The 9,852-nt window shown below is 30.9% G+C and overlaps 1 long non-coding RNA gene across 1 annotated transcript; it reads right to left on the bottom strand.

Annotated features, from left to right (window-relative positions):
* Positions 1 to 397: 397 nt before the first annotated feature.
* Positions 398 to 2,036, bottom strand: LOC141663717 (uncharacterized). Its single transcript, XR_012551608.1, has 3 exons — positions 1,895 to 2,036; positions 1,099 to 1,617; positions 398 to 751 (listed from the first exon to the last, which is right to left on the bottom strand). It is a non-coding gene; the product is annotated as an uncharacterized LOC141663717 (long non-coding RNA).
* Positions 2,037 to 9,852: the final 7,816 nt, after the last annotated feature.

Raw genomic sequence — 9,852 nt, 5'->3', positions numbered from 1 at the left:
CATAATTTAAAATGCAATAGAGAAAAAAAACTAGATTACTAAAAGATATCTATACTATACAATTATAAGAGAAATATGGTTTGTTTTGGTCTGTTGGTTAACACCTTACTAAAAAGTATGTTAACACATTTTAAAATAAAATTTAAACTAATAATATTTAGTTTAAAAATATATTTATATATCTAACATAACTACAAACTCCATGAATAATTATCTTTAATCGCACTCAACTAATTTTTTACCTCTTTCGTAGGGGAATCAAACACTTACAAAATTAATTTTAGTAATTCAAATTATAATATAACAAAATAATGATTAGATCAATAAAATATTAAAAAATTAATAGCAAATCATTTAGATACACCATTACTATTCAAGTGTCTCACTTATAGGGCTCTATACTGAGTCAACAAAGAGACTTAAATTTTTTAAAATTTTAACTATCTAAATTTTGGATAATTCAATAATATAATACATATAAAATAATATATAAATATCAATAATATATCATTATTGATTTTAATAATTTATTTTTATTAAATATATATTAAAATAATATAATTACAAATATTATAATTGGATCGTGCATCCTACGGTTATAAGCAGGTTATAATCGAACAAGTTACCATTTATATTCCTGCCGATAATAGGCAAAGAAACGATGAGATAGAGATGAAGACGTAGCCTTACTAAATATGAAAAGAGGGTCAACATCAACAATTATAAATACTCCTACTTTATATTTAACAGCCTGCATCAAATTGAAGTCAAAACAGTTAGCCAATCAGTATGAATAAATCACAATATAATTATGAAACAACACTGTAAGAAAATAAAAAATAATGACATGTGTACAGTGTCCATTTGTCACATCACATTTGAAGTAATTAATTAGTAATTTTAAATCTGTTTATCAAAATGTCATTTTGTAACATCTCTGGAACTAAAACACAAAACACATGTAACCCTAGATATTTTGTGGTGGCCAATCTTAGAATAATAAGAAAAAGAAAAGAGGAGGAAACAGAAGCAAATCTGTAGGAAGGATGATGAATCGGATATTATGTGTGGTATTACTGGTTTCTATTAAAACCCTACCTGTTCTTTCTTCCCCCTGTAACACATTACTTTACTGACTGCATTATCATACACTCAGACTGCTGCATTTAATCTTCTTACCTGAAATATATTTATACACTCACCGTAAAAGTTACCATAATTATGAAATAAATGATCGTTAAATGCTTCAAAAATGATTCAGAAACTAAAAATATGATGAACAAAAATTTAAAGCTGGTTAAAAAACCCCCTCAAACCCTAGTGCTTGAAATTTCAAATTTCCCGTAGAATTTGCATATTAATATATAGCACACAAATTATTTGTGGCTGCCTGCTTCTGTAGTGCCAGAGATCTCGAGAGGTGATCATTTCAGCTCTATTGACCTGATGATCTTGTGAATTTGAACCATCTAAGAATGAAGACCTTGATTTATACCTAAAAAGTTGGCTTATATCTACATCAAGAGATGACCTATAACTAATTAGCAAAAAATGAAAATGACATATGACATGAGATATTTTGGTAGAATATGCAGCCATGAAGCTACCTGATCTAACCTGCAAGCAAAAGACGATGTAATTAAGAAAATACTGTGTTTCTCACAAAAAAAAGGAAAGAAATATCCAAATAACTAAAAGCTCAATTGACAATTAACCTGATTATCCCAAAGAAGCAAGTACAGTGTAACACTCAGACATATATATGTGCGGTGGGGATAGATAATAGATTTACAGAAGAGATGAAAGTCGTTTGAACAGAAATTCAATTGAATCATGTGGGATAAAAACAACATCAATATCAATCATAGTTATATAGATCGAAGCTCGTACATACCTAGTTTTTTCGTCCTCTGTAAACAACAAAAGATTGTAGAAAGAGTAGGAACAACCAATGAAACTCAGGATAGATAGCGCCAAAGCTGCTGAATGATCACCACTAATTTGTTTTCGTTGCTATGGCGCTATCCCTCCTGAGCTTTATGGATCATCCCGTACTGTGTGTTGCTTAAACATCAATTATCTACTCTACCGATCCATGCTGAAGCATCTATGGATGGTATTATATAAAATCTGTATATACTAATTGTGGGTAAACAAAGTGAAGAGGGAAGGACCATGTATTATATATGCAGCTTAGACCAATGGCCAATGGGCCTGTTTTTTCCTAAGGACAGATATCCATAATTTTTTACTATGTAATGTAACCTGCATCAATTACCGGTAGAAATCAATTTACTAATAATTAAATTTTTAACTTTATTAAACTAAGAAGAATTTAAATTAAGTATTCTTTAAAATGTAGTTGCACATAATTGAACTTGATAAATATATAATAAATAAATATTATTCATTTCTGTAGTTACAATAAGTTGGGCATGTAGTTACATGGAATAAAACTTAGGTGAAATCAAAGAAATTATATTTGATTAAAAAAATCTTTCATAATTTATATTTTCCGGTAAATAAAATTTTGTGTAATAATGTAGAATGAAAGCGGTATCAAACAAAAAATGTTAAATAATGTTAACGAATCTTGAATATCTATATTGTTGCGGGCAGAAATCGAACCGAATTAGATAATCACCAAATTTTGATATTTCAACAGTACTACTATCACACCAAAAATAATTTCTTTTGCTAATTAATCTTAACTTTACGCAAGTAGACAAGAAAGTAGACAAGATGCTCAACCACTAAAATAACATTTTGTTGACCAAAAATATGTTTTCCTTATAAATAAATACTACTAGTATATAATCCGTGTAATTTATGATTGTTTTTATTATTATATATTATAAAATATAATTTAATATATTAGTGTTGGGACCCTTGTATAATAATTTTACAAACTGCTGTTATTTTTAAAATTATAATTTTAAAATGTTGCTGGTAGGACTTGAACCTTATACCCCTTGTATAATAATTTTTAAGATTAAATTTAATGGTTCTTATCATTTTGATCTATGGCTGTGGAACATGTTGACCAATGATCAACAACCAAATTTTCAATATTTGTATTCAATATAATAATATAGATAGATTCGTCCATATATTACGTGAGAATTTTTTCCGATGCATTTAAATAGCCATTGGATTTGCATCGATCATTAAAATACTTAAAAAATTTAAACTGAAATTTGAATTCGATCCGAAAAGAGGACTACAATTTTAATTAAAAAGGTTAATTTTCCGATCCATGAGATACATTTTATTTTATTATCGTTGTACTGAACTAACTGATAAAATTATTAAATTTTAATAATGATAGTGGATTGATATTTTTTTAAATATCTAATAAAAATCATGGATTTTTGTCATTAGTGGATTAATTGGGTATTGTTATGTGTCACAACGGTCTCTTATGAGGTATGTTCAACGACTCCTCTATAGGCCCTATTATTCCGAAGAGAGGTATCCATCAATGGAATCCCATTTCACCGAATTCATTTTCACCGAGTTCATTTCATTTGTGCGTAGAGAGACTGTCCAATTTCTTAGATAAATTTGTTATTCTTGGAGGTTTTAATGGGTGTAAATCAGTCCAACGACTCAAGTTATCACCCATCTTCTATTTGTAGATGATAATCTAGTATTTTAAACTCAGTCAAGAGGAAACAAAGACAGTTAAAACTTTGATTAATGATTATGAAAAGATTTTGGGTCAATCTGTCAACAACATTGAGTTTCATTTAGTTCAAACATGCGGAGAGATAAGCATGGGGCGTCAAATGAATTGCAGGAAAATAAGTATTTTAGGCTTCTATAACTGATTGGGAGGTTGAAAAAGAAGGTGTTTAGTTTCATCAAAGATAAAGAGGTTGGGAAACTAGTTTTAATTAAGAGTGTTGCACATTTTATCATTTTTTATGTAATCGTGCTTCCTATTCCCTAAATCTTTATTTGCAAAGATATAAAGAATGCTCATCAATTTTTGGTGGAGTTCGAATGCTAGAGATCACAAGGGAAAAAATGGTTATTTGGGACGCTATAAGTTTACCAAAATGTAAAGAAGGTGGTTTAAGAGTTTACATGATTTTAATATATCTCTGTTAGGGAAGCACTGTTCGAAGTTCATACACCAACCTCAAACTCTTATTTCTCGTGTTTTCAAAACTAGATATTTTACGCTGACTCTAATGTGTTACGGGCTGTTAAGGGTATAATTTTGAAATCAGCTGAGTTTAGGATTTCCATATAAATTCATTAAGAAGGGGGAAATTCCCTTGAATTTATGGCAAGGCTATTTGACCGTGTCCGGCCGAATTTAAGGGCAAATCTAAATTTAACAGATTGCGGTTGCAAATAAATACTAAATTCGACCAAATAAATACGACTATATTATTTGTCACCGCAAATGGTTGAAACTGTGACTTTAGTTCGACCGATTATAGTTAAATTTAGCCTATTACATTTAGCCTAATTTTCTAGTAGTGTATTAGATGGGGAATATGTCGTATTCGAGAACCTTGACTTCGGAATAAAAGAGATTTTAAAGATGAAAATGGTCACGAATAAGAAGGTAGAGTTTAACGTATGTTTAGCCTGTTTATTTCCAGTAAAAAATTAAAGATAAAATATAAATTTTGTGAAGGAAAAAATTCTTGAAATAAACACCAGAGCTATTCAATCTATTCATGTTTCTCAAAGACTAGCAAGAGATCAATTGGCTTGGTCTCACTCGACAAATGGCCAGTATATACTAAAAACATGCTACAAGCTTTAGCATAATCAGCACATGAGGGTGACTAGTATAGCACATAATAAGGGTTCGTGATTTTAGTAAAATTTGGAGAATGTCAATTCCTTATAAAATGAAAATTGTTTTGTGAAGATTTTGTCGGAATAATGTACCTGGAGGAAATGATTTTAAACAAAATGAGTGAAAATTCCTATCATATGGTCTATATGTACATAGAGATTCTGGACACTTGTTACATTTATTTTTTACACTACCAATTTGCCTCTCAATGTTGGTTATATGCATATTTGAACTTCGAAATAAGCATCGTTATGTTAACTCCAAAGTAGCTAGTTCAGAAACGGGGTGCTAGAACTATTGAGGAAATCAATAAGATAGATATAGTCTTAAGGGATATTTGGTTTTGGCGCATTTAGAAGGTTTACGATGATAATGTCGTGTCTACATCCTTAGTTGTAGATTGGAGTACTAAGATAGTGTTGGACCGGAAGATTGTCATGAAAGATAAACATAGAAACAAAATTCTACCAAAGGAAAATAAAGAGAAAGTTTATTGCTATTATCCACATGAAAAAAAATACTTTCAAAGTCAATATTGATGTTTCTGTTTATGAGGGATCAAACTTTCTCACCATAGGGATGGTACTTGTTAGGAAACAAGCATAAATCCCGATGATAAACAAAATTATATTTGCATAATTATGTTAAGATATACTGTAACCTCCAATTACTAGCCATCCTAAGAGGTAACCTTTGGAGGATTACCACATCAAATAATATGGTCATTGTAACATCTTATGTGAGAAAGATAATAAACATATAACAATGCAATTATTCATTCAGAAGTTATGTTGATTCAATAGATAATCTAGAATAGGATGGCTAAGTGTAAATATTCAGTGTCATGTAATTCAGATTAAGTGAAGTAAGTCATCAACTGCTAGTGAAGACATAGCATCAACTATTATCTATAACAGTCCATCAACATTTAAGCAAGTGACTATTAATGGCTAAGGAAGGCTGTAGTAAAAGACCTTCAATGGCTATGAAGTTCTTGGTCGTATGGCTATGAATGACTATGAAGATCTATAGCTATTGATAGTGCCGTGACAGTGGTCAAAACTTAGGACTGTCACATCACATGGGCTGATGAGAATCTTAATAAAAAAAGATGAGCAGCCAAGATAAACTTGCATGTGATCTTGGATTCTGAAGAAAAAGAAACATTCCATTTTCATGCATGGAAAATTAAAGAGATATTCAAGGTTGTATATCAATATAAAATCTATCCTTATTTGTCAAGCATCACGAGAAAAAGAATGAAAAAGCAACCTTGATGGACATAGAAACTGCAATATGTTTTTTCTAGCAAGCTTTTTAACTTGGTGATATATAAACTAAGTAGTAGCAGTGTTTCACTTAAGAACCAGGTTATCATTTTCACAAGGCTTTAAAGAGATATCCTCCTCTGAGTGAAACACTGAAAATCGCAGTTGTGAGATTACACTTGTAATTACAACATATTATTTTTTTAAAAATAAATTTCAGGTGGTAATTCGAAAAACAACCCACATGAAATTATAAACATATGTGTTCATATATCCTTTCCCATGCATAAATTAACTTGAAAAATTTAATTTGTATTTAACCCCCCTCTACAAATTAACCTAGGTCCACTGTTAGTGAATAACAATTGGTATAAGAGCAAGCCTTCAACATATAAAATGTTTAAAGATCTTGAAGCTAGTAAATTAACCATGGTTAAGAAGGAGGTAGAAGCCCAGATTCCAGCCCTTAACAAAGAATTTCTCAATTTATCTCTTATGACTAAAGATGACGAGTCAGAAGAATCCTCTAGCAGCAATCAAGTAATTTCGTTTGATCTCTCTAAGTTAAGTAAAGGTTAATGCCAATAAACTGTCAATGATATGTCTTCTCAACAACAAAACTTGCATGTCTCTATGAATACTCTTAAAAGGGAAAACATCGGAATTAAAAAATCTAAAAGTTACATGAGAGGAACAACTTTTTAAAGATGTAGCTGCTTAAATATGAAAATGCTAAGATAAATTGCCAAACTGCTAAAGATGAGTTGAGGATATTAAAGGAAAAAAAATTCTAAAACGGAAAATAAATCTTGAAAAAGAAGTAATTGCCAAATGGAAGGAATCTAGAGATGTAGCTAGTAAATTCACAGATCTGAAAGTATGAAAACTTTCTGTGAAGATACAATACTTGGAATAGGGAGAAAAAACAATTTGAAAAAGATGTCTCTATTAATCACTATTTATCAGCAAATAATTTTCATCCATTAAAGAAAGAAAAATCAAGAGATGAAGATTATTTATTGAAAGAAAGTATCACCACGTGCAAACTAGACATGTTAATTGAAGATGATGAACCAATAAGTAAGATCCCTTTAAGAAGAGAAGGCAGCAAAACAAATCAATTTAAACTATGCTTTTAAAAATCTTAATCATTTTTTCACAGATTTTAACCAATATGACACTCTCAACTGTTATCTTCTTCTCTTCATCAATGGCTATTGTTCATCCATTAATAACTGTTAGTCCACCGATGGCTAGTCTATGAACTAGCTTAGGCTGAAGATTTTTCAGCAAATTGAATTATCAATGATTCAGTGTCTAGTTGAAGCTGGCCACAGAGTCAGTATGAGAACTGTAAGCTGATAAGCGGTCAAAAAGTCCAAGGGAAAGAGAATAAGCACAGCTGCAAGGAAGAAACATAATCTAGTTGTTGGGTTACATCAGTTACTAATTTTTATGAGGATTGAATTCTGTACAATAAAGAGTCTTTCAATCCTAATAAAAGTTTGCCAAAAATTGCTTTTCATAAAGAGACTTGAAGGCCATCAACAATAAGAATGTTCCAGACAAATCAGTCTTCAAAAATTCAAATCTTCTAATTAAGAGAAATAGACTGAGGAAAATGACTTAATCACATGTTCTAACAACGTAGATAAGAATTCTTCTAAACAAACTTCAGTTAAACAAGGTTCATGAGGTTAAAAAGTTGCACTAACCTCAAGACTGTCTGAAAAGCCAGAATTTGAATAAAAGAAAGGAGTCAACAACTTATAACTTTAAACATTAATTCATGAAAGCCGGACATTCATCCCTGACATGAAGACATGCTAAGACTCCACAATAGCTGAAAGTTTTACTTTCAATGTCAAAAGCCATACACTTCATAGAATCAATGAAGATCTAACAATTCTCAAGAATAGGCTATACTGTTTAGGTGAAGGATGAGCGAATCTTTCTTAAAGAAACATATTAAAATTTCTAACTGCAAAGAAATCTGAAAGAATCTAATTCATCATATGCTCAGATAGAAGGAGCTACTTTCAGAGTAACATCTTATCCTCAAATTATTTCCTTGTACATTTCAGTTATAGGCAGCTTAACACATCACAATTATGCACGCGTAATGATTAATTTATTAGGATATGTGTTTTTTGGTCATCAAGGGTGTAATTGATGGTTGTTATTCTATCAGTCATAAATTGGGGGAGATTGTTAGGAATCAACCCTAAATCCTGATGATAAACAAAATTATATTTGCATAATTATATGAAGAAAAAAATATAACCTTCATTTTCTAGCCATCCTAAGGGAGAGCCATTGGAGAAGTAGCACATCAAATGATGTGGTCATTGTAAGATCTTATGTGAGAAAGATAATAAACATATAACAATGCAATTAATTATTCAGAAGTCATGTTGGCTCAATGGATAATCTCGAATGGCATGGCTAAGTGTAAATATTCAGTGCCATGTAATTCAGATTAAGTGATGTGAGTCATCAACTGCTAGTGAGGATAGAGCATCAACTACTATCTACATCAGTCCATTAACTTCTAAGCAAGTGACTATCAGTCTAAGGAAGGCTGTAGCAAAAGAAATCAATGGCTATAAAGTTCTTTGCCGTATGGTTGTCAATAACTATGAAGATCTATATCTACTGATAGTGATGTGACAGTGGTCAAAACCTAGGACTGTCATAACACATGGGCTGATGGGAATCTCAATAAAAGAAGATGAGTTGCCAAGATAAACTTGCATGTGATCTTGGATTCTGAAGAAGAAGAAACATTCCATTTTCATGCATGGAAAATTGGAGAGGTATTCAAGTCTATATATCAAGATAAAATATATCCTCATCTGTCAAGCATCACGGGAAAGAGAATGAAGAAACAACCTTGTTGGACCTCGAAGACTGTAATATATATTTTGTCTAGAAAGCTTTGTAACTTGGTGATATATAAACCAAGTAGTAGCAGTGTTTCACTTAAGATATAAGTTTTTGATTTTTACAGAGCTTTAGAGAGATGTCCTCCTTTGAGTGAAACACTGAAAACTGCAACTGTGAGATTACACTTGTAATTGCAACAAATTATTTCCTCAAAAATAAACTTCAAATGGCAAGTCGGGAAACAATCCACCTAAAATTATAAACATCTTTGTTCATATTTCCTTTCCCATGCATAAATTAACTTTGAAAATTTTAATTTGTATTCAACCCCCTTTCTACAAATTAACTTAGGTTGATTATTAGTGAATAATAGTACTTCGAGACCACACTAAAATATTCATGGGATGAAAGATTTTGCGAATGTATGATTCATAGTTAAGTTTTGTAGCTAAAGAAATGGGAGTCTACAAGGCTTTTTCATGGATCTTTTTACGGTCGTAATGTCAAGGAGCTGAAACCTTAGAACTTAAATTAATCAAAATAACTTCAAATCCAAGTTATTTTAAAATTAGCTAGGCTGAACCAACATTCAAGGAGAGCTTGGACTAAAGTATTATGAAAACTTTATAATTTGGGCCAGATTCAATACAATCCGTTAAACTAGTAACTAAGAACAATATGCAAAATGCAGTGAAAGGAAAATACTAAATACTTTTTCCATCTCAAAAAAGGTTACCTCGACAAAGTAATGAATAAACCCACGCGCTCTCACATATGCGATAAAATTAACTTTTGAAATTAAAAGCGTACCATATCATATAGTAATACCAAAGTTGCATAAATCACATAACAAAATATGGTGCAGTATATATGGTTCAT

Source organism: Apium graveolens, chromosome 6 (assembly GCF_009905375.1).
Source record: "Apium graveolens cultivar Ventura chromosome 6, ASM990537v1, whole genome shotgun sequence".
Lineage (NCBI taxonomy): Eukaryota > Viridiplantae > Streptophyta > Magnoliopsida > Apiales > Apiaceae > Apium > Apium graveolens.
This window is presented reverse-complemented; position numbering and strand designations above follow the sequence as displayed.